Source organism: Mus pahari, chromosome 10 (assembly GCF_900095145.1).
Source record: "Mus pahari chromosome 10, PAHARI_EIJ_v1.1, whole genome shotgun sequence".
Lineage (NCBI taxonomy): Eukaryota > Metazoa > Chordata > Mammalia > Rodentia > Muridae > Mus > Mus pahari.
Genome location: NC_034599.1, coordinates 87,701,004 through 87,706,442, shown reverse-complemented (window position 1 = coordinate 87,706,442; position 5,439 = coordinate 87,701,004).

Genomic DNA, 5,439 nt, shown 5'->3' with positions numbered 1-5,439 from the left:
CATTATTTTCATTGCTACTTCATAATGGTAAGTTTGCTTGTTATGAATCATATGGCAAATATCTGATATTTAGGATATCTAATATGCAACCCTTGAAGGGGTTTTCACCTCATAGGTTGAGTGCTGCCATAAGGGATGGCAGGAAAGCCCCAAGTCCCTTTAAATCATTATGCATCCAGTCTTTTGTCCAGCTGCAGATTGTTCTTATGGCTACCTTTGCACCATAGATAACTCTCTTATGATTCTTCTTCCAAAGTACATTTAAATACTCCGAATGTAATTAAAATGTGCTTTTCAATTATTTTACTTGTCCACTTCTGAACATTTATTTGTTAATGTCACTGTTTATATTGCTGTATTAGTCAGGGTTCTGTAGAGTCACAGAACTTACAGATAGTCTCTGTATAGTAAAGGAATTTATTGATGACTTACAGTCTGCAGTCCAAATCCCAACAATGGTTCAGTAGTAGCTGTCAATGGAAGTCCAAGGATCTAGCAGTTGCTGAGTCCCACACGGCAAGAAGGCGAAAGAGCAAGAGCCAGACTCCCTTCTTCCAATGTCCTTATATGGTCCCCAGCAGAAGGTGTAGCCCAGATTAGAGGTGTGTGCCACCACACCTTTAATCCCAGATGATCTTGGACTCAGAGATCTCCCTGTCTTAATCTTCTGGATTCAATCACCACTGTGTCTCAAGATCTCCATACCAAGATCCAGATCAGAAACTTCTATCTCCCAGTCTCCAGATTAGGTTCACTGGTGAGCCTTCCAATTCTGGATTGTAGTTCATTTCAAATATAGTCAAGTTGACAACCAGGAATAGCCACTACAATTGCTATGACTTCTGGTCATCCTAAGGTCTCAGATGAACCTTCCAATTTTATAATCTGAAATACTACTTACAGGTGATGGGAAGTAGCTGGACACAGTCCGATATACATTTTTCATCCTCCAGTTGTTCCATGGATCCTTTCACCTGCTTACTTTGGAGAACTACCTGAAGATGCAAAGACTGTCTGTCTGACCTGGCCCCTGTGTCTGCAGGATTGGTTTGAGGCTTGCAAAAGACCCAGACAGGCAAGTGGTGGTCAGGTGTCTTACCCTATGTCCTATCTAAAGGTATATGAAATTAAAGTTTATATCTACCTAACTTTACCCTCCCTGCCCTCCTGGTGCAGATCATTTATGCGTTTTCTGATTATAGCCACTCTCAGCATCCTGATTCCCATCATAGAACATAATATTCAGAGGGGAGAATTTACTGTGCTTTTCTACAGATTTCTCTTACCTCTGGATAATGATTTCCTTGAAGAGAGGAACTGTATTATGCTCATTATTTACTCCAGCTCCAACAGTCAGCCTAATGCATGATGTATAATCAATACATGATTCCTGCAGGACTGCCTGAGACAAAAAAGGGAAGCATGCAAAGAGAGTGCCCCTGAGGCTGGAGATTTCCATCAGGGCTTTCTCTCCCTGCTTATCCCTTTCAGGGGGACTAAGGTGACAAAGGGGAAAGTGCATAACATCTTTAGAAAAGCCTTTTTTTCTGCTGAGGTGGCTCCTTCACCTGCTCTCTGTGCATGTATGTGCAGTAGGGGAAAGTTTTACAATTATCTGTAGATTTGTTTTGACAAATGATTGCATTGCATGAATAGGTAACCTCTTATTTGATAAGCTGTCTTAGGCTGAAAGGGTCTTTATTTAAAGCTGTATTGTCATCTTCCATTGTATGATGGCTTCGTGTTTAAATATCCCCACGAAATTGAACAAAATGACCTTGGCCTTTCACCAGCCTAGCCTTAGGTGGTTTGATTTTTTTCCTTCCCCCCACCACTTCATTTTGCTTTTCTTTTGTGTCCCAGTAAGTCTTTTGAAAAGGTTCCTTTATATTTTTCCACTTTCTGTACCAAATGCAAAAGTGAAGCAGCAGTTCCCCCTTTAAAATGTGGACTCTGCAATCCTTCTGGCCATTTTTTCTTCTCCCAGTGATTTGAGCTCACTGCTGGAGAGCACACCAATAGAACTTTTTATAGAAGTAAATTTTAATGTAAGCTATTAACTTATGAAATTACATATAAAAAAAGTTGAAATATTCTAATGAGAGAAAGAAACAGAGAGAGAGACAGAGAGAGACAGAGAAGAAGAAGAGTAGGAAGAGGAGGAGAAAGAAGACGAGGAGGAGGAGGAGGAGGAGGAGGAGGAGAAGAAGAAGAAGAAGAAGAAGAAGAAGAACAACAACAACAACAACAACAACAACAAGAAAAAGAACAACAACAAGAAGAAACAATATTGTTTTAATAGGATAGATGTATAAATGCCACAGGCCTTAGGAACCAACTTGTTTTATTGACCAAAGCTATCACTGTGATTCACTTCCTTAAAAATCCAATTAAGTGTATGACAACTCAGCAAGCTGCTGGACTGTATTGTGGTACTTCATTGAAGGAGCTTCTATTCTTAAACTTATGACTTTAGGTCCAATAGACCATTTGGTACATGTATTTGTCTCTCAGTTTCACTGTGATTGAACTATTGAGCTGTAAATAGGCATTTATGTCCAAAAAACATAGTTGCTTGTTTCCTCTAGGATTAACAGAATAATTAAGCTTCTTTAGTAGATCTTAACAAAAAAGTTAAGGCATAATTGTTAAACTTCTATTTTTCTGCTAGGTAGGGTTGAAATGTAAGTAGACCTGAGCACATCAGTGTATATAGATCTCTTCCTGAGTCCTGCACATGTCCTCCAGGGAGAGGTGTAGTTTTCTCTTGGTACAGGATTCAACATTTTGCTTCAAATGCAAGGTCTGTTCCCAAGAATTGTTTAAATGTGCCCTTCTCAAAATAAAGGCTGTGACTCAGTTATGCCTGTTTTGAAATCTGCACCTGAAAGCTGAGGACAACACTTACAGGCTAGGGAGGCCTCTGTAGCTGTGACCTTGGATCTTACCTGCAAGCAGACTACTCGCTAAATGGCATCAACTGAACGTCATCTGGATGCTACATAAAACATTAAAACTAATGTCTTAACTAAAGCTCCTTCTGTAGGTGCCATTGAAGAATTACGGAATTTGTTCCTGGAGACCATGAAGTATTTTTTAATAGCACACATGTAGAATGGAGGTAGTATGAGTGTTCATCTGAGAGTTATTCATAGCAACTGACAGAATCTGCCAGGTACTGTTCATGACTAACCTCTGAGTGACTTCTGATGCACTAGGTGAATGAAACCCTACACAATCACATTCAGAATTGGCTTGGAGTTTTGTTTTGCTTTGGTTTGTTTACTCTGTGTTGCTGGAGATGGAACTCAGGGACAAGTATGCTAGCACTGAGTTATATTCCCAGCACCCATTAAGCTTCTATGCGCACGAACTCAGCAATAGAAACCATAAACCTCACAGCTCTAAATGTGTTGTTGAAGTAACAGCATCCATTCTGAAACTGGTTCCATATACTTGGAAACCATGTTTATAAAGTTTATCTTTCTAATTAATTTCCTCTCTATTGTTGGCCATCAGCTTTGGTATTTCATGTGATAAGTGTAAATTAACTTTTTAATTAGTCCTATCACAATTCACAGCATAACCACTGTAGAAGATAACTTACTTCAAAATGCTTCGAATTGTGACTATTGTTTGCCTACAAATTCCCAGGGAAATATATCATATTAAAGGAGAAAGACAATGGGAATAATAAACAAATGTTGTTCAGCATTTCCAATAGGGATTACAGGTCAGCCATAAAGAAATTCTAGAGTAGTCAGGCATAGTCGAATGTCCAAAAAAGGAAGATATGACTTGTTCATGCAAAGAGATCATACACATAGATCAAGGGTAGTTAGGAAAACATACTTGCTTGTATCAGACAATGTCTGTAGTGGTTGTTCAGATTTAATCTCCTTTTAGCTTCTCCCATTAGTTTTTGTTGGCCAGTTTCTCATAGCTACTGAAACAGGACCAAAGAGGGGATTATTCCACTATATTTTGATTAGAATGGTGTCTGTAAATGGCAAGCTTCCTGACACAGAGGCTCCATTCTTCATATTTGTTACAATTTTATGACCAAGTAATATTTTTTATTATTAATTTACTTGACAGGAGAGCAGGTGACAAGTTCATGTCCTCTCCATCCAATGCTAGTATGCCAAAGTAGGCAGCTTGTCTCCACTGAGTTCGGGTTTAGTCCCTAATATTAAACATTAAAAGCACGTACTCTATGATTAGTAGAAATAATAAATCAAAAACATATTTATTCCCATAAAATTCCTGAACCTTTTGAACTGCTAAGATATCAAGTTATTTCTTTGAATTTCTAGACTTTATTTCAAAAATAAAATTTACTTGATTGAAATCTTGGATGCCCATGAAATACAGTCATATTTCTTTTAGAATTTTGTTTTAGTGAGTTCAATATAGATGGGCATATTAATGATTATTTCCTTACTTTCATTACATTTTTGTTGGAAATATTTATGGATTTTGGAGAATGTAGCAGAAGAGGAGTAAGCAAGATAGTAAGAGCCTGAGAAACAGGACATCTACTATGGGATATTGTCTTCAAAATGTCAATGCGAAAAATCATGACTCTTATATTAATCTTTAAGATATATAGTATTTTTTATATTACATATATATTACATATAATTCAATATGATAAAATACATATATGATAATATTATACAATATGATAAAAAATAATAAAATAAGACATAATTTATTCTGAAGTTGTTTAAAATAACTGAAGAACACAGAATAGATTACAACAAATTCCATGTTCTGATATGGAAGCTGTTTCACAAAGTTTTTAGTTTTATAGAGCAAAGAAAGTCCCAATTCAGGGCAAGTTTAGAATACTATTGGGTACACTAGAAAGGCAGGTATGGCAAGATGAGGCTTGCCATACCTTTTCTATAGGCTCAACATGTTATCTGATGGCACTCTTAGCTTTTGGGTTGGTAGAAGCTAATGATCTGATCAATGGGCAAGGAATGGTTTTCCGGAAGATGAGAACTAGCCCAAGACCTGCAACGTTCCAATCTCTCCACAGTACTGAAATTCTAATCAGCCAAATCATTCTCTGTAAACACAGCTTTTTTTCTAGGAATTATTATTCTCATACTTATGACAGAGAAGCTACACCCACAAAATCTCAAGAATATGGTTTTGTAACAAGACCAGAACAATGACAAGAGCAGTTGACAAGCCAACATGGGTGGGGAAAATCTTATGGGTTCCACACTGAGATGAGGGCTACAGGTAATTGATGACTACTTAGAGAGAGAGAATCAGTTTTCTCCTGGGTTGAGTCTTCTAATTGGTTATCCAAACCCAGGTAATTATCACTAAACACATATTTATACAGTCAACACTTGTCAAAGGTCAACTCCAACAATATGTTCAGTGATCCAAGTAGGGGATGTGCAGTCAGAGATGATATAA